The sequence below is a fragment of the Phoca vitulina genome, unplaced genomic scaffold (assembly GCF_004348235.1).
Source record: "Phoca vitulina isolate PV1807 unplaced genomic scaffold, GSC_HSeal_1.0 scaffold12, whole genome shotgun sequence".
NCBI classification, from domain to species: Eukaryota; Metazoa; Chordata; class Mammalia; order Carnivora; family Phocidae; genus Phoca; species Phoca vitulina.
In genome coordinates, this window is record NW_022589715.1 from 14,996,775 (window position 1) to 15,018,203 (window position 21,429).

The following is a 21,429-nucleotide window of genomic DNA, read 5'->3' on the forward strand; positions in this document are numbered from 1 at the left end:
ATTAACCAAAATATATGTAATGCATATTAAAGTGTTAAGATTTTCTAATTGAAATCTTATTGTTATGTGTGATATAAAAGAAAATGTAGATGACCATTTAAATGAAAAAGAAAAAACTAGAGGCATCACAATTCAGATTTCAAGCTATATCACAAAGCTGTAGTCATCAAGACAGTATGGAACTGGCACAAAAACAGACACATAGATCAATGGAACAGAATAGAGAACCCAGAAATGGACCCTCAACTCTATGGTCAACTAATCTTTGACAAAGCAGGAAAGAATATCCAATGGAAAAAAGACTGTCTCTTCAACAAATGGTGCTGGGAAACTGGACAGCCACATGCAGAAGAATGAAACTGGACCATTTCCTTACACCACACGCAAAAATAAATTCAAAATAGATGAAAGACCTAAATGTGAGAGAGGAATCCATCAAAATCCTAGAGGAGAACACAGGCAGAAACCTCTTTGACCTCGGCCACAGCAACTTCTGACTAGACACATGTCTCCAGAGACAAGGGAAACAAAAGCAAAAATGAACTATTGGGACTTCATCAAGATAAAAAGCTTCTGCACAGCAAAGAAAACAATCAACAAAACTAAAAGGCAACCTACAGAATGGGAGAAGATATTTGCAAATGACATATCAGATAAAGGGCTGGTATCCAAGATCTATAAATAACTTACCAAACTCAACACCCCAAAACCAAAAAGTCCAGTGAAGAAATGGGCAGAAGACATGAATAGACACTTTTCCAAAAAAGACATCCAGATGCCTAACAGACACATGAAAAGATGCTCGACATCACTCATCATCAGGGAAATGCAAATCAAAACCACAATGAGATACCATCTCACGCCTGTCAGGATGGTTAAAATTAACAACACAAGAAACAGGTGTTAGTGAGGATGCAGAGAAAGGGAAACCCTCTTGCACTATTGGGAATGCAAACTGGTGCAGCCACTCTGGAGAACAGCATGGCGGTTCCTCAAAATGTTAAAAAAAGAACTACTCTACAACCCAACAATTGCACTACTAGGTATATACTAAAAGGATACAAAAATACAGGTTCAATACATGCACCCTGATGCTTATAGCAGCATTATCAACAATAGCCGAACTATGGAGAGAGTCCAAATGTCCATTAACTGATGAATGGATAAAGAAGATTTGTGTATATATATGTATATACACACACAATGGAATATTACTTAGTCACAAAAAGAAATCTTGCCACTTACAATGACATGGATGGAGCTAAAGTGTATTATGCTAAATAAAGTAAGTCAGAGAAAGACAAATACCATATGATCTCACTCAAATGTGGAACTTAAGAAAGAAAACAGATGAACATATGGGAAGGGGGGAAGTAAAAAAAAAAAAAAAAGAGAGAGGGAACTAAATCATAAGAGACTCTTAATGATAGAGAACAAACTGAGGGTGGCTGAAGGGAGGTGGCTGGGCGATGGGCTAGATAGGTGATGGGGATTAAGGAGGGCACTTTTTGTGATGAGCACTGGGTGTTGTATGTAAGTGATGAATCACTGAATTCTACTCCAGAAACCAATATTGCATTGTATGTTAACTACCTAAAATTTAAATCAATCAATCAATCAATCGATAATGGAGGGGACTCAACAAGCAACAAAAAAATGGGAGAACAATAGATACGAAAGCACAAAAAATATAAAATGTCTGCATAGCAAACATCCTGTAAAAATGTGAAGATTTGCTACAAACTGAAAAGACTTACTATAAACTAATATTTGTGGCAAACATGGTCTGATAAAAAGTTAATATTCTTATGAAAAGATCTTAAAAAAGCAATGAGAAAACTTGCTAATTAAACACAAATGTGTTCAACTTCTCTACTGATCAATGTCATATATGCAGATTAAAGTAAAAATATATGATTTTTTTACTTATTACTTTAGAAAGAGCCATGTATTAAATATCAATATTCAATACTATTGATTTTATAATGAGATGCTGCTGCTTCTGGGATTATTAGTAAATATATATTTTCTGAAATGCCATTATCAATATATATTAAAAGGCCTAAAAACTTACATCTTCTATTTTAATATTCTCACTTCTCAGACTCTTAATAAAATATCTTAATAAAATATCATAGGTTCCGACAGGGAAGACTTTTGTACTAAGATTTTAACCACAGAATGTTTAATTTTACTCAGCATAATAAAATAAATTTTTATTTCAGTATTTAGTACACTGAAGGCACTTAATACATACTTTTAAATGAAAAATTAATGACCACTTTTTAAGTGGCAAAAATGGAAATGGGCCTAAGGATCTAGTAGAGAAAAAGATATATACATTACATAAAAAGTTACATAAAAAATTATATACAGTTATACCAATTATATATAGTAAGGTAAATGTGGTAGCCAGACTCCAAGATGGCCTCAAGTATCCCTGTCTCCTGGTCTTCATACATTTGCGTAATGTTCTCCTCTCCTTTAGTATGAGTTAGTCTTAGTGACTGTTTCTACTGAATAACATATGGTAGACATGATGGTATGTGACTGGAAGACTTGGTCATAAAAGGCAGTATCATCAATCTCTCTCTCTCTTTCTTTCCCTGTCTCCCCCCCTTTCCCTCCCTCTCTTTCTCTTTATTCATCCACTCTGGGAGAAGCCATGGTGGGAACAGCTCTACAGAGAAGCCCATGTGTTGAAAAACCGAAGCTTCCAGTCAATAAATAGCCAACTGAGTGATCTTCAAAGTGAATCATCTAGGGTCAGTCGTCTTCTGAGACTGTAACACCAGTCACAGCTTGACTGCAGCCTCATGAGACATACTGAGCCAGAATGTCCCAGCTAGGCACTCCTGAATTCTTGACACTCAGAAACTCTGTGACATAATAAGTATTTGGTTTAAGTTCTGGAGTAATATGTTATACAACAGTAATACAGTAACTTCCAAGATATTAAAGTTCCAGTTATTTAATCATATTCTCAAAGACTAATGGCATAACAGCATTCATATGAGACAGCATCAAGGGTTAAAAAGATATTTATTTATTTATTTATTTATTTATTTATTTATTTATTTGACACAGAGAGAGAGAGTGAGTGAGCACAAGTGGGGGAGAGTCAGAGGGAGAGGGAGAAGCAGGATCCCCGCTGAGCAGGGAGCCCAAGGTGGGGCTTGGTCCCAGGACCCTGGGATCATGACCTAAGCCAAAGGCAGATGCTTAATGGACTGAGCCACCCAGGCACCCTAAAAAGATATTTAAAAAAACACCTCATGAAGTAGAATTTTGTGAACCTTACACCCCCAAGTTAAATCCATCTTTATCTATAGGTCTTGAAAGAAAACAGACCAAGATGTTGACAGTAATGTTACACATGATATGATAATCACTTATTTTAATTTTTTGTACTTGCCTGTTTTCTCCTTGAAAATTCTCTAATGAGCATATATTCCTTTTATAATCAGAAACCAGAAATAAACCATTGGCTGTTACTTATAAAATGTGTCTTAGAAATTTGTGCAGGGGCGCCTGGGTGGCTCAGTCAGTTGGGCGTCTGCCTTCAGCTCAGGTCATGTTCCCGGGGTCCTGGGATCGAGCCCCTTATCGGGCTCCCTGCTCAGCGGGGAGTCTGCTTCTCTCTCTCCCTCTGCCCCTCCCCTGATTCGTGTTCTCTCTCTCTCTCAAATAAATAAATAAAATCTTAAAAAAAAGAAATTTGTGCAAATAAATTTCCATGCAATTCACTGGAAAAGAGAGTCAAACATTTTCACATATAAAGAAGAAAGAGTAAGTTAAAAATTCACTGTTCTTCTAAGAATGTATATTCCTCCTTACTGTTGGGTCATAATTATGACTCCTCTCTTTGTTATAGGCAGCTCTTACCTTTTGCCATTAAGGATGTTTTACTTAACCTAATAATTTCTATAATAATGGATGTAAATTCTTTTTCAAGATCTTCATTATTTTTCTCACTCATATTCCTCTCCTTGAATTTTCTTTGCCCTTGTGAACAGTTGGCTTGTAGACTAGATCAAGCCCTGGATCCCTTCCAAGGTCCTGCAAACTCTAGGAGGAGGAATGTCGGGATAACTTCCCACACACACTTAATGGGATTTAAGCAGGCAATGATGGGACCTGGTTAACCAGGCACCATACAAACTTGATAGAACATAATCTTGGGTCACAAAGATATGAATTCATTCATTTGCTTAGTCATTCATTTATTTATTTAATAATTTTTTACTGAGTATTTACTATGCATCAAATACTATGCTAAGTCTTGACATATGATAGTTCCAACCTGCAGAAATAAGATGAGGAGGTTGAGTTGAAAGTGTACATGCCCAGACTCTGGAGTGGAAGGAGGCATGGTGCATACAAAGGACTGAGAAAAGTTCCCCTGTGGCTCGAGTGGAGTGAGTGAGAGTAAATGTGATCCACAAAGAGCTTTCAAACCATTTAGGAAGTTCATACTAAGAGCAATAAGAAGTCTCTGAGTAAAAAATAAAAATAAAAATAAAAAAGAAACAGCCCCTGACATTTGAAAGCTGGCCTGGAATTCACAGCAAAGCCAAATTATTCTCTTGTTAAATATAAACAATCTCCTAGAATACCAACTTCAGACAAGGCTACTCAGGGACCATGATAAAATGAAACAAAACAAGGCCACTTCATGGCTACCTGGATGGCTCAGCCAGTAGAGCATATGACTCTTGATCTCAGGGTATTGAGTTCAAGCCCTATGTTGGGCATGGAGCCTACTTAAAAACAAACAAAACAGGGCCACTTCATAGTTTGTCTAAGCATAGGCAAAAAAAAAAAAAAAAAAAAAAAGTCACTGTGCTACCCACAAAATACCAAATATCCCATCTTGACCAAAATATATGACTGCTACTTCTTTACCAATTACAGTTTTATCTTTGTGCTAGAAAAGATTTATTAGATATCCAATCAAAGAATAACCCCTATTTTCTGACAGCATTCAAACTAGAGCAAACTCCTGCTTCCTTAGGCCCTCCCCCAAATCACCTAACCAAATCCCCAATCCTAAAATAGATTCTTTCTAACACCATCTTACTGAGATACTCCATGGTTTCCTATGTGTACTTTGCCCCCCACCGCAATAAGTAATAAACCCAACTGGTTTAACTCCGAGCATATTCATGATGCTCTTTGGCTGGAGGGCACTGATATCACTAGGAGGTTTCTGACATACTTAGAATAAATTTTAACAAGATTTTACTGAGAGAGCTGATAAAATGGAAAGTAAATAAGTACCTTAAATTCCTATATAGGCCAAGATAGATTTATATGGTCTATCCTGGTTAATTTTCTCCCTTCCCTTTGGTCCTTTCCATGGGTTCAGGGGCAGCTTCTACCTTTCCTTACCTCACTTTTCCTTCAGTGTTGACCTCACACACATTCTGGAAGCACTATATAGAATCCCATATCTCAGAACATGAGCAAAATTAAGTCTATGCTTTCAAAGAAATCTGGGAGACATTTATCCCTCACACCATTTGATTTAGTCTATATTCTCTACAGTAAGAGCCTGAGATGAGGCCTCATGTGCTAATGATCTGTTAAAGAATTCTCCTAGGAGTGGCACCTGGCTGGCTTGGTTGGTACGGCATGCGACTCTTGATCTCGGGGTTGTAAGTTTGAGCCCCATGTTGGGTGTAGAGATTACTTAAAAATAAAATCTTAAAAAAAAATTGCTCCCAGAAGAAATCTGTGAGACCATGAAGGAAAAGGAAGGGATAAAGTCAAGCAAGGATGCAATAACCGGCAAAAATCCCAGTATCAGCCTAGTCTGTAGGGAGCTCTGAAGTGTAAATTATACCTCAGAATTTATATCAACTTGAGGCAAGGATCTGGGCTATCATACTCTGACATTAATCAGTCATTGGTAATGGCTGTGCCAGGGGTACATAACCTTGCAGGCACTTCCAGTTCCAGTAGCCAGGAGCAGCCGTACAAAGAGAGACACAAATGGGGGTAGTTTGAAGCAAAGGCAGGTTGGGGCAGAGGTTTCACAAAAATGGTCAGATATATCCCAGAGGATCTGGTGGACCATCTCCATTTCCTAATCCTTGTCCACCCATCTTCATTTCCTACTGATGGACTGGCCTTCCCAAGAGCGATGACAAATGGAAACATCTATTTGCCTTGGAGGAAGCTCTACAGAGATATGTGTGGACCACTGGCTCCTACAAAACAATCTTACACAGCAGGACCTTAGTCTATTTCCTGAAAGTCATTTAAATTAATTAGTTACTTAATTTGATTAATTTTAATGTTCCTGAAATCCTTCATTTTAAATATCCCATGAAGAGCAACTCATAGCAAATTCAGATTTCCCTGCGACAAGTTCCATTTTGTTCCATTTTCATTCTTCCCCCAGTAAGTGTTCAAGAAAATACGGGGCCAGCCTCACCATCTGTCACATCAATAGATATGTTAAGCATATAGCACACTGCCTGGCACTGTGTAGATCCTAAGTATATAGTAGCTATCTTTATGATTGTTTCATTCTAAAACCATGCACTAACAGGATGTTAAATGCTAGGGGAGGGAATTACCCCTTTCTGGCTATTATTGACCAATTATCCACTATTCTTTCTGTCCTCCCAGGACCTGAAAGATGTGTTGGCCACAGCCATGTGATAGAACCATCTGTAGCTTATGCTTTTTGGGACCAGCATATTTTCTTCCCCTAGAATTACCGGCATGGCTGTAATCGCTCAGTAACAAACACATGTCTTGTGTGACTTTGTGGAGGGAAGATTTCCAAAAGTCTCTCTGACTGCTCGGAGGCAGCGGAAAGAGGGAGGATCAGTTGCCAAGATATCTCTCCCATCATAATGAGCACTAATTGAATGTCTTGTTTGAAAAATGTGTAAAACTATAAAGACATCATCACTTAGATGATTTGGGCTTCAGCCTGGCCAGATGCAGTTCTATGTTTCAGACATGATGTCATAAGCCAGTTAAGATGTGCCATATATTTTAAAATATTGTGTTTGCTTGGACTGGTCAAGTATTCTAGGACTTGTCCTCGATAAGCCTGCAGGCAAATGATGAAGAAATGCCCCTGCCCACCACATTCTTCAGTTCTAGTGTGCTCTTCCCTTTTTGGTTCTCACATAAGTATATCCTGCCCTCCAAAAGTGCTGGCCTTTCCTGTTTCCCCTGTCTCCAATTACAACTTGCTTGTTCACTGTATGCTAACTCATTGAGCCCAAGGGTCAAGACACAGGAAAAGGCAGGGACTTAGCTGTGGGACCTCCAGGAATATCCAGGTAGTTGGGGACATGGCCAGAAAGGATTTTATAATAGGTTTCATGATTTTATTGAATTCCTTGGCAAGAATAAGGGATAAGGGTGGAATTTTGGTGATATTTTGATGGAATTACAGCCAGGGCTTTAGAATACCTGGCTGCCGCTCTACCAGTTAATATATCAATGCTCTATCAATGTATTCCCTCTCATCAAGCTCAGAAAAATCTAAGTGCATAAAAAAAAGAATAAAGAGATGAGATGAGAATACATTTATTTGAAACATATTGACAAGTATCTAACTGACTTCTAATGCAATGCTGTTTGGCAAAACAAATTAAAGAACGTAGCCCAACTCTTATAAAAGGAATGTCCTGGGATCTAATCAATCAAGTCATCTTCTCTGTTTGAGGCAAGCTGGGAAGGGGCATTAGCAGATTCAGTTCTAGAACAAGAAGAGAGCTAGAAATTTTCTTTATCTGACCCTGCTCTATTTTTGTTTTCTCTTAACAAAGAGCCTAGCATAAAATCAAGCAAAGGTATGAGACTATTTCCCTAATATCTTCCTTTGTTCGCTTTCAACCTGCTTAGAATCACTGAAGTAGCTGTCTCTGCAACTGACCAGAATAAACACGAAATTAACTTTAAGGCTCAACTATTCACCAGGCCAAAGCTGCACTCTCAGTTCCATTTACCTCCTTGTATTAATGGTGATAAATCACCCTCACCCTAAACCCAGGATGAGATTTCAAATAAAGCCAATTAATAATGATCCAAATATGTAAACTTTTTACAGTCTCCTCCTTCTTCTGACCCCTGGTTATCTAAGAGAAACACAAGATCCAGTGCTTCAGAACATGGGGCTCTGAGCAAGCATGCCTGGTCCAGTCCAGGCTTTCACACATAAGAACCTGAGGACTGTCACTAAATTACATATCCTCTCTTTGACTCCTATTCCTAGTCTCTTAAGTGGGATGAAAATAGTATTGCCCCATAAAGTTTTTGTGTTGGTTAATCAAGTTATTATATGTGTACCATACAGAATAGTGCCTGGCACATTTATCATCATGAGCACATTTAATTTAAAAGGAAAAGAACCAGAAAGAGTGTGTCTTTAAAGAACAGTTCCTTTGACCATACTCTGAGTTTCTGGGTTATGGTGTATGAGATGAGACATCCTCCTGCTTGGGGAGGAGTTAGGAAGAAGATGGTAGAAACAGAATTAGACTAAGAAGACTAACAGTGTGACCCAGAATTCCAATTTCTGATATTACCAAAGACAGAGCAAATCAAAGGACAAAAGAGATGGGATACTGACTAGGGACCAAGACGGGAGGCAGAAACTTGGGGGTAGAATGACAAAATTACACAACTCATATGAAGGTACATTCCTCCAAAAAACAGATTATGTCATCTAGAATTACTTTTAGACACATTAGTGAAAATCCCTTCAAAAGCCTTAATGGGAGGGAGTTATCTTTCACTGAGAGTAGATTTTTATATTTAAAAAACAACCACCATGTGGATATGAAAGAGAAATGAAAAATACGGTAATATTTTCTTTTTTCAAAATGATGCCATGAGTGAAGAAAATGGTGTATCATTTTAATTTTATTTCTTTGATTTCTAGTAACTTATATATATTTTTTCATATTTTTTTTTGGTCATTCTCCACTCCCCTACCCCGGAATATGAATTGACTGCTTATGACTTTGCCTACCTTTATATTAAGGATTTTTTTCTCCTTATGGAATTGTATCTACACATGTCGAACATTAGGAACTTCATGCAACACTTTCTGGCTGCCGGGGGAAAGTTGTGTACTGCGTAGCAGGGCTCATGTTGCTAAAACTCATGAAATCACTGCTTTCTGCTTCTCTTCACTTTTGTTGACCCGAGGTCTCCATGTAGTGCCATCTTGGCCACTTGGACATTTCTGTTTCATTGTGAGCACTGATACTCTTTCCCTCTCTCTCCTGCTTTCTTTGGTGAGGATTCGTTTTTCTTATCTGTAGAATCTGTACACTGTTTCTCCTGTTTGGTGCTGAGATCACCTTTGCTAATTTTAAGAAACATCTTATTAAATTTCCTGTTCAAGACCAAGGTCTCCTTCCATAGTGATAGTAGAGTTCCTCAAGTAATTCTGGAAACAAAGGAATGAGGGGGAGTGACGGCTATTTCCTAGGGGAGAAGACCTCTAAAAGGGCACAGAATTTGCAGAAGAGGAGGGGGGAAAGGGATGTGCTTTTGAAATGATGTTCTTGGGTGTAAGGAATCACTGACTAAACTGATTCTATTTACCTGCCTGGACCCAAACATAGATGTGAAAGATGATTTTCAGACAAGCAGAGAGGTTCTAAATATGTGTGTGGACATGTGGAATTGGTAAAGGTGACTATTTCCTAGAGTGATGCCAATACACTTTCAAATTATTTATATATTTATTTGCATTGGCTCAGGTTCTCTTCTCCAGGAATGTAGATATGAGAATTGCCTAGCCTTGAAACAGGAGCAACGATTTAGTATCTATTGATAATTGAGTCAATAGGCCTTCCTTGGGTGCTTATGATATCACAGTACCTGGGCAGGTACTGTGCAGTAAGCAAAGAGGAAAGGGAACTGAGTCTCTACCCTCAAGCCTGAGGAATAGAAAAGAGGATTTGAGACAGTAAGCAATAGATTAACAGATTTCAAAATTTATTCTATAATTAGTGGTAGTTAACTGAAACATTTAAAAGCTTTACCATATATGTTCTCTTAATTTTTTTTTTTTTTGAGGAAGTATGGCTTTTAAAAGGTTTTTGCATTTAACATCACCTGAGTAGAACATTATTCCTTCTGCTAACTTCCTGCACCCTCATGGCAGTTAGAGTAATTTAACGGTTCTTTGGTGAAATATGACACACGGAACCAAGAAGAGATGAAGCTGATAGTGATGGCGGGGTCAATGGTTAGGAAAACAGGCAAAAATGTGGGTGAAGAAACTCATCCAAATGTAAAGGTCAAAATTACTGAGCTATTATTTATTGAGTACCTACAAGGTTTCATGGAAGTGCTTTTTGACTTTGGCCTTAGAAAAGTGCTATGTGAAGCTTAACTTAACATATCCAGACATATATTTTATCAGAAATAACAGAAGGTTATAAAGGAAAGCAATTGTTGTGGAAATTAAGAGGAGGGCAAATTTAAGGAGATAAAAATCTATAGAAATTGGAATTTTTTTGTATTAAGGGGCTGATAACTATGGAGAAATCCAGAATGAGTCTGACATTACAGAAAAAAAAAAAAAAAGAAAAACAGTGTTTGTTATGATGTATCATGGGGGGAAGCAAGGATCAGGTGTAGATAATCTGGGAAGAGTTTTGCTTGGTGAACCTTTTTGTTGGGACCGGTTGTTAGTGGTTCATCTGTTGATAGAGCAACTTCCATCATGGGCTCTTTTCAATGCAGCATGCAGCTTATGACAGCACTAACCGTGCCAGGCCTTTATGAAATGAAAAAGAGTGGTTCCTGGATGATAGATGATCCTGCTGCACCAGGGGAAATTGTTAGGAGCTTAGAGGTGCTTAGCAGATAACAGGCATTTGTTCTAAGGTACACTGTCACTGCAGGGCAGAGCAAGCAGCAATTTGTTATTCCGTGGTTGGGCCAGGTTTGAAATGCTGATTTAGTGGACAGAGCAAGATAATAGACCTGGAACCATGCAAATCATCAGAAAACCTGAAAAAGTAAATACTGTCCCATCTAAATCCATCTGCCATAATAAGGGATGGATTCCCTTTTCAAGCTTTCCATTCGGGCAGAGATCACATGATGGACCAAACCTGATGTGAGCAAACCAACTATGTTAATCCACTAGCACTGTTTCGGACACTGATTAGGAGCTTGATCAATATTGTTGTGTGAGTTTTTCTGATTTGCTTCTTTATTTAAAGATTTTACAAGTCTCGATTAATCTTACTCTGTAAATGTTTATATTCCTATTTCCCACCTTGTGTCACAAATGACACACCTGTGAATGTCCACATTATCATGCAGTAAGCTTGAATATAAGACCAGCTTTATGGCTACCATTGACACCAAGCCAAGAGGTTCCAGGTGTTCATTTGAAACAATCTGGCTGCATACCTGTATGTCATCAGTATTGAGTGACCCTAATCCATTAATAAATCATGAACCAATCTTTGGAAAAAGATATGAATTCTTCAGTCCAAAGGATAAGACATTTAACTCATAAAGCTCATCTGGTGACACAAATTCCAAAACCTTTTAAGTAAAACAAGAGTTGTTTATAGTACCCAAATGATCCACCAAACGAGGAATAGGATTTATATCAGTTTTCATTTTAGAGCATACTTTTCTTTAATGTACATAAAATTGAACTGTGCCATTTGCAACTGGTGATAAGCATCTTGAAGAAACAGATTTTTATATCTCTAATTTTAACATATACTCTTTCCACTTCTCACTTCCCACTATTTTTTGTTTTCCTATTGTTTTTGTTAATAGACTAAGTGAAATTTAGCTCATAATTGTAGCTCAATATTTCCTATCTGATTTGCCTAGAAATGCTTCACATATTTCACATAAGAATAAAGTAAGGATCTTATTTTATGATAATATATTCAAGCACTTATCTACCCTTCTGCTAATTTTCACTAGATACATAGTGATAGTTCTTTGAATTGTTTCCTAGGAGAATAATTCCAGACCCTCATGGTTCTAGTCATTCTTCACCAAATGGACTCATTATTAGACCCACGATTCCAATCAGTGCATCCTAAGACATCTAATGGAACATTATATAAACTAAAAAATTAGGTTAATATTACTATGCACTTACTATATGATTTTCTTATTTCCCTGAATCTATCAAAGGACAAAACTTCTTCATGTACACTGCATCCCAATTCTCATTACCTTCTTAGAGGTGCTTTGATAATTTAATATCCTCAAGGTGCTTTCCAAGTAGAAGGTATTAAAACAATCTGGCACATACTTGTCTTACCACAAAAAAAAAAAAATCACTATGGTTTTCTATTTTCATATACATTTAAGCAGTTATTTGTTTGAGGTTATGTTTTCACAGTGGCCAAAATAATTATGTGTTTGCCCAAAGAAAAAAATCAAGTCAATGAAATAAACACAAAGTAAGACTTCTTGTATGGAATGGATTATATTCTAGATGGGGAATGATGATCAATGCAGATAAAAGTATTTACCCAAGAGGACCAGCTGGAGATAAATTGTCCATTTTTCCTTCCAGAGGTGTTACATGATAATCAGTTAGCTCAGAGCTGCCTTACATACAGAAAACAACAGTAAGTATTACATAAATAAATGAGTAGGTGAGTGAATGAATGAATGAATGAATACCAAGAAAACCTTGCTGTCTCTAAACCAAGAAGGGCAGCTGCATCATCTAATGTCTGTAAATGTCTTTTCTGCTTCCCTGCAGAGTTATAAAGAGCATACATCTTTTCTGTTTACTGAATTAGTTGGTTATAATGCCTGTACACCCAGATGCATCTTGGAAGTATTTGCATCTATTCACAATAATGTATTGGGAAGAATCCATTCTGGAAAAGTACTAGCAGTTGGGCCAATGTGTTCTGAGAAGGCTGACAACATGGGAGAGCCAGGAGAGGGAATGATTCCTGGCTGTCAGGATCTCTCAGGCTTTTCTATCCTACCCTCCTGATATGGAGGTATGAAGTTAGAATTATAAAATATGGCTATGGGCATAGAAGAGGAAAAATAAGGATCATCTTTTAGGACAGCATCGGCCTTAAAAAAATCCATAATGCAAACAAAACAGCTTGGGAACATTTCATAGAACACAAATAAATAGAACACTGAGGCTGAAATGCAGGCCTGAGATGAATCCTAAGGTGCTGTCTTAGGGTTGGGGACTTAGTTTACAATCTGAACCAATGTATCTCTTTGCCAAAACTCAAATAAAAACCTCAATAGAGGATCCAAGGCTCAAATTATTTATTCTTCTGGAACTCCCCGCTCAGCATTGTTTAAACATTGGTGTTTAATTTTTTAGTGAGAGAAAATGAATTAGACACTTGACTCCAACTCCTCTGTGGAGAAAAATGGGTAGGTTTCAAAGGGATCTGATACTGAATAATCTAAGTCATCATTATCATCATCTTCAATATCATCATTAATATTGACTCAACATTTACTGTGTAATTGAGACTTCTAAGATTCTCACATGAGTCATGTCATTGAATCCTCCAAAGCTGAAAGAAACGTATGCCAATATTACTATCTTAAGATGGGAAATTTGAGGCTCAGGGAAGTTAAATAATTTTCACAAAGCCACACAACTCTGTGCCTTGTCTAGGTATGTGTGCTGGTTAGGGCAGGATCTAAATATGGACAATCTAGGGGAGGAGGAGTGTGTGTGAGGAGTTCAACTGAGCTGGAGAGATCTGAGCTGCCAGATGTTGGGAGTAGCCAATTAAAGCAATAAGCCAAAGTAGAATTAACAGTCAAGCCTTTTATCACTGCCTGCGAAACTATACCCAAGAAGCTAAACCACAGAAAGTACTAACTCCCCTGATCCATTTTCCCCACGGAACAGCACGATGGTTTGAGGGTCTGGTGGATGCGCACAGATGTAGAGTTCATTTTACTGCTGAACAAGTCTCAAACACAAGTCTTCTGCAGTTTTATTGCCCGCGGGGCTGGGTAAAGGGCAAGGGGAAAGAGCCAGGAATGGAAAAGTACGGAGTACTGTGTCAGAGGGCGGACAAGTGTCTTTGAGCTCCCCTTCCCCTCCACCTCCTTAAGGAGGCCTTAGCAGAGGCACCTGAGAAGGCATTTCCTTAACACCCCAGATAAAGAGGCTTTGAATGGAGGCTCCTAGGCTAGGAATGCAGGTATGTGAGAGCACGGCTGGCCAGAGCAGCCTTAGACTGTAACCCAGTGGCTGTGTATCAAGTCTGAGTGGGGAGGCCAGCTGTCCCCCGTGAGGCCTGTCAGGTAAAGCCTTTGTAATTGCCTATGGTGGGACCTGAAAAATCACATATAGGTTTTTGGCCTGGGGCTGGACTCCTCAGCATGCAAACCTAATCTGGAGAGGTTCACTACACAAATTCTCTCCCTACCCCCAATTGATTCTGATAGGGGTTCCGCTTCATTGTTTTGAAAATCTCTCCACAAGGGTGCCACTGTGACTGACAGAATTATGTTCTCCAGTTTGTTGGGTTAGAAAAAAAAGATTCAATGTAATCTAGATTTTTGACTAATCATAGAAAATGACAGCAAATTTGAAATTCATAAATTCACAAGGTTAAAAGGAATGGAAGGGAAGAATAGTCATGCATAGGAGATGTCAATAGGGAATTGGAAGAGGTAAAAGGATGGAGGCTTAGGAGAAAAAAGAGAACCAATAGCAGAGGACAGCAGTGAAAAGCAAGATAATTGCTTTCTAGGATCTGGCAAAGACTCAGAAATGGGAGGTTCCAAGTATCACAGATGGTGATGCTGATTTAAGTGGCAAAAACAGGGGGCTGTCTGACAGGTCTACCCATGCACAGTCAAACAAATACCTCTGGCTGCCTCCAGGAGATGACCAGTGGTATATTCTGTGGGGACGTCAAACCCTGAAGACCACAGTTGTTTCTGGTCACTAGGCTCAGTAGAAGTTGAAGGTGAGATGTGGGAATGAAAATGGAGGCTCAAGTGAAAAGCTGCCTGCTGAGTGCTGAGGGCCAGCCCCCTTTTCCATCCTGCTCTCATGATTCTGATGGGCAGTAAAAATGCTCCAAGCAGAAGACTGAAGGACTGGAGGCTTCCTCTAGAAAAACTGGCAATTGTGGGTAAAACATTCAGTTCCCTGCCTGATATCGCAACAGTGAAGCCCCAAAAATGGTAAGGATTTTCCATACTCATACCACTTCCAATCAGCCTTCTAAATGCGACTGGAGAGTCAAGGATGGCTGATATTTTAGGAAATCCTCCAACACGAAAGTTAGTCATACAAAGAAATAAATAAGAAGCAAAGAGGGAAACAAAATATTCTACAATCAATATCTTCAAAAAGATAAAAGAAGATACTGCATTTGTTTAAAAGAATGGATGCTAGACAACGGGAATCATCAGAAATATACATAGGCTTTAAAAATGAACATGTTAGCCTAAATTACATATATGTATTTTATAAAAACATTCTGAAGGGCTAGGGGAGACAATGCTTTCGAAATTCCAAGAGAAATGGTTTTTAACTTAGATTTTTATACCAAGGCAAGAGGACATAATTCAAGATCAAGAAAGTGGAATAATGAGAAATTATTGTGGACCCAACACAGAAGAGTACAGATCCTTGGGAAATAGTTGTCCAATAGGCTGAGAGAACAACCAAACTTATGTGGAGCAAACCAGACAGCTGTAGAACAGAGAGCTGTGAGAAGTTCATCCCTGGGGGATGGTAGATGAGTGAAGGTGGGAAAAAAATCCAATACAACCTGATCCATTATTCAGTGTTTTTGAGCCCTTGGAAAAAATGGTTACCATGTGCTTGACAGATATATTGGAACATTCGTGGAAAGTGATAGGTGCATACAAAACTAAGTAAATGAAAAATGGGAGATTAATAATAACTCCAGGAAAAACAGAAAAGGACTCGTAAGAATAGTGCCTTTTGACTCCGTAGTAAGTGGCTCTTAGTAATAATAAGATAAACCCTGATAACCGAACCTTACATAGTGACATAACTACACAGGTAGAGGCTTAGAAAGTAGGCAGAGTACGTTAAATCCTTATGAACAGAACCAGAGGTTAACAGAATGTTTAAAATTAAGAAATCGAAAAACAACAGCACAATGATATTATTTGGAAATAAAATCTGGAAGTAAATTAAAAAACCATAATAAAAGCAAAAATTGCCTCTGTTCCTCTGAGGAACAGGGCATGAATATACAGAAGGCCGCAGTGAGGAAAAGCTGGTGTTCTCTGTGAGACTTTTTCATACATGAGATCCAAAGCACAAAATGCTGTCTATGGCCATAACCATAATGCATTCATTTTATCAATTTTTTTTCACTTGTAGAAGAGCTAAAGTAATTGCTTTGGTGTTAGCATCCACCAAAAAGTAGTTGATTATAATCATCAATTGGTTGTTTTGTCTACATGGTCCTGGATGTCCAAAAGTTTTCACGTTTCTGGAATGGAACTATGAAGACTTGGTATCTTATCTTAATTTTATCACTTCCTATCACCCATGTCTATTATACAGATCTTCCTTACTCTTTTAAACCCTACAGCTTTCCTGCATTTATTCACAGATCACATAAATAAATACTAAAAAAATTTAAGAGATGTTTATCTTATCTTTCCAGATCGATGTTAAATTTCTCAAGAAAAAAAATGCTGTGAATTTTTTATTATATTCTTTTCTCCCCACCAGCGTTTAGTACTCTGCATTTTTCATGGTTAACAACAAACAGAAAATAAAAGAAAACAAAAATAATAAAGAAATAACCTCTATATTTTAAGTCTAGAAAGACTTGAGTTTGTGTTGAATCTGGCCCATATCTATCGGTCTGTCTGTTTGCCTGTCTATCTATCTATCTATCTATCTATCTATCTATCTATCTATCTATCTCTCAACCCAAATGATCTATAGTTTTCTCATTTCTATATTGGTACTCAAAGTCATTATAAAAATTGGATGAGATCATGCATATTTATATGTTTTGTAAGCTAAGAAATTATACAAAGATAAAGCATCAGTGTGATAGGTTACAAATACATACAAATATGTATGCATGCAAATTCTGGTTTCCTTTTTCATCCAGAAGTATAGTAGAGGCCAGAAAGGAAAAACACTAGGGAATGTTTTAGGCTTACTTGGAAACTCAAAGGAAGAAGAAAAAAAAAAAAAAAGAAGGAGGAAATAAGAACATCAACACCAACAAAAATTTAACCAAGTTTTAGTACCTTTTTTGGTAAGTTATATATTTTAGGCAAAATCAAATTAATAACCTGAAATCAAAATCTTAAGTACTAAAATGATAATTTCCTAGGATCTGTCTCAACTTTTAGTGGAAAATAAAATTATAAACTATTATAATTCTGTCAATTATTTAACTGCATATTTTCAGTTAACTCACACAAAGTATTGAAAATACTTACTACTTTTTATATTTTTTAAGTGAGATTAAAATCAGAAACTTTATTTATTTTTTAAAGATGTTATTTATTTGAGAACAAGAGAGCAAGAGAGAGAGAAAGCATGAGCAGGGTGAGGGGCACAGGGAGAAGCAGGCTCCTTGCTGAGCAGGAAGCTCGATGTGGGGCTCCATCTCGGGACTCCGGGATCATGACCTGAGCTGAAGGCAGAGGCTTAACCAACTAAGCCACCCAGATGCCCCTAAAATCCAGAGACTTTAAAAAAATGTGTCCCTCAAAAGGTAGTGTGCTAGTAACTAGTATAAGAGCCAACATGAGAGCAGTCTGTTGGACATCTGTATTTCTTTCCATTACTAGACGTGTGGTAGAATATTCTACTAAAATAATAATTTGTGCTTTATTCCACTGCACTCAAAGGAATGTGAGGTATTTTTCTCTCTCACAATACTTGTGCCCACCTCTCTGAGGAAGTAAACAACCTTAGGCTCAGAAGGGCTATGGCTTCTCTGCTTCAGGACCTTTGTTATAGCCCTTTGTGAAAGCCCCTTAATCTTTCCAAGAATGGATATTTATGTCCCAGTGCCCCTAACCCAACTGTTGGGGTATATGAGAGAAGCCTTGTTAGGAAGGTGGAAGATGGAAAGAAGCATAGCTTGCTGACTACTGGAAAAGAGGCTTAAAGGAATTCCTGGGGCGGCGGAGACCTTGCCCTCACTTGCACTCAGTGTCCTAGTTAGGAAGAAAGCTGGATGATATGAACACTGAGGGCACCTGTGGTGGATACTACTCATGTCCATTGACAACTTGTTCTCCTCTTCTTCCAGGTACATGAAGGATTATGATTGTTTAACCCTCGAAGTTACATATGTCCATATTAGTTTCCCAGGCAATGAAAAGTGAGCAGGTGAGAAAAGTGTAATTTCCGGTCTGAAGCATTAATGGTTAGTATTTGGGTCTTCTCTTGATCAGGTTGCTATGTAGGTATGTTCATCAACAGAGAGAAGGAATGGAACCAAACATAAATGATCCATATTTTCTTTTCTCTATGTACTACTCCAGAAGTAGTTCTTAGAAAGGGTGGCAAGGGGGAAAGCCTACTTAGGAGTAGTACATGGAAGGAAGGGAGGAAGGAGGCTCCCTCTCTTTTTCCTGTTGTCCGTTGGTCAAAGATCATTCCATTAGAGGCTAACTCCCCATACTTGTGGTTTGTATTATCCTCATCTCATACCAAGGGGGTCTCTTAGGAAGCCATATTTCCAGATCTTTAGTGTGATGGTTAAACTCAAGTTTGAAAATGGAAAAAACCACTCTGCATAGGAGGGTCACTGGCCAGAGAGGCATAAAAGAAGCAGGTGAGGAAATATGAGAAGGCACACAGATCTCTTTCCTAATAGAAGAATCCTGATAATGTTTGCCTGGTGGAATTTCAGAATTGCTATGGATAGTGATTGCTATATGTTTCCCATTGTTTCTGAAATCAAGTCAACATTTATTGTTTTTATTTTGTCCCAGTTTCACCAGTGTATGCTGGGTTACTGGAAACAGCTTGTTTTTTAGTTCCTCATTATCCAAACCAAAGGAATCATGTCTGGATCAGTTGTAACCACCTTCTTTCACACATGTATGCTGGACTTTTTAGGTGCCTCCCTTGGGGAGTAGTTGAAAGTCTATCTAATATATAGTGAACAGAAGATTGAATTGTGATAGGCATTATAAATATTCACTAATGTTAATCATTAATATTTAATCCCTATTTCTGGGTGTATGAAGAATTATAATTCCCATCCACTTGAAGTTAGGCCCTGCCAGGAGATTAGCCAAGGAAAGGTGAGTAGAAGTGGTGGGCGTATTTCTCAAAACTAGAACATTCAATAGGCCAATGCTCTTCCTTCTCCTGCACAGTGATGTGATCAAGGAAGCACTTACGAAAACAGTGATGTCATAGTTTGAGCATCTGTTAGCTTCTGTCATAGTTTGAGCATCTGATAGCATGCTATCATCATGACATCCTGGTATGACCACAATGAATATATTTCTGGCCTTCTTTACTGAGCATGTAGTGTGAGAAGAAATGAACCTTTAATATTTTCAGCTACTGAGAATTTAGAACTGTTAACTTAGTAACAGTTGAGTTACTCTGAGTAATTGGGGATGTTACCTAGCCTTTCCTGACCAATGCAATCCATAAAAGATTCCATTCCTCCACAATGACTCAGGTTAGACTTTTTGATTACTAGGGACTGCAAGATTTAATTTGACTTAGAAAAAAATAAAGGTGACTTTTATTGTTCTAAATTATAATTGACCAAACTTTTACTGATAAATAGGTATCTTCTTTGGTAAGAAGAACAAAAATTGGGGCACCTGGGTGGCTCAGTCGGTTAAGCGGCTGCCTTCAGCTTGGGTCATGATCCCAGGGTCCTGGGATCGAGTCCCACATCGGGCTCCCTGCTCAGCGGGGAGTCTGCTTCTCCCTCTCCCTCTGCCTCTTCCCCTGCTCATGCTCTCTCTCTGTATCTCTGGGTCTCAAATGAATGAATAAAATCTTTAAAAAAAACAAAAGAAGAACAAAAATAATGTTATAGGAGCTGCTTTTTGTTTGGGCATGTTTACTAATCTAGTGCTAATTGTGTTGAGCATAACATTTTTAATTTAATGTAATAGAACAGATGCATAAAAGTGATTTTAAGGAGTGAAGTTGCTACACTGTCATTCATCCCACTGACTTGCTTACAGAAATAAGTGTTCGGTCCTCAGATTTTTCAGACTATTTGTTCCACACTAATAGCTTGGAAACATGACTTCTGGAAGTAATTTACTTAAACCACAAATCCTCACTACTTCTTTCTGCTTGGCTACACGGCATCTGAGCTAGCTATGGTGTGTTTCTGGAGGATACAATCTATTACATGGCAAGCGTAAATAGGATGTCCTTATTTCTCTGACCCAGATCGCTTATGGATCTTTGTTCTTTTCATGTTACTCCCAACTCTGCTATGCAGTCTCTACATGAATCTTGGATGCCTCTCCAGATCATTAATCATACCGAGGATTACTCAACATTATGTATGGGGCTTTGGTTTTCCACCCCAGACCAGGCTAAATCTTCTGATAATTGGAGTACTTCTCTTAAATTTCTGGATGTATCCAATGGAACAAAAGTACTAAGAAAGATCAGAAGCTCATGAAGGCTTCACCTATTCATAAATATTTTATCATCGGGCAAATTAGGCTCCTCTTATATTTTCCTTACTACCCTCAGAGAAGCTTGTTTATGACTAGTATTTATTCATAAATGAACACATTGTTTTAAGTTTGACCTCATGGAAATACAAACCAATCACACCAAGCAAAAAATGTAACCACCTTGTATTAGTACCAGTCTGAGTAATTTCACTGAGATAACTTTTGCTCTTGATTTCTTGTATTATGGGGTGTGTAAAAACAGACTGACAGCACTCCTCATAGTCTCTGAAAATACCTCCCTCTCTCAAGTTGCATGCTATATTTTGGTACTGAGAGTGAAAGAATGGAAGAAGGTATTAAGAAAAGTGGGATGTTCAGAGAATGGGGGTATGAGAAAGGTAAAAAAGATATTCCAAAGTGGATCTCGCCACTAAAAGATAGGGAGGTGGAGTTGAAACTACAACAGGAACGTGAACTAAACTTATTGTGGTGGTCAATTCACGGTATATATACATCAAATCATTATGTTGTACACTTAAAACTAATACAATATTATATGTTTAATTATAACTCAATAATTTAAAAAATATATAGTAGTGAGTTCAGGATCCAGGAGCCCCTGAGTCTTCATTCTCTGCCTTCAGTTGCTCAATGCTTCAAGCAGCTGGTCTGTATTTCAACACAATACCATACAAAAGTGAATATTTCATTTCATGATGACATTCAAAATAGGAATATGTGGCATCTGAGTATGGCCAGAAGGGCTATCTTGGAGCTTTAGTTTTCATGCATAAATACAATGTTTGAGAGTTTAGT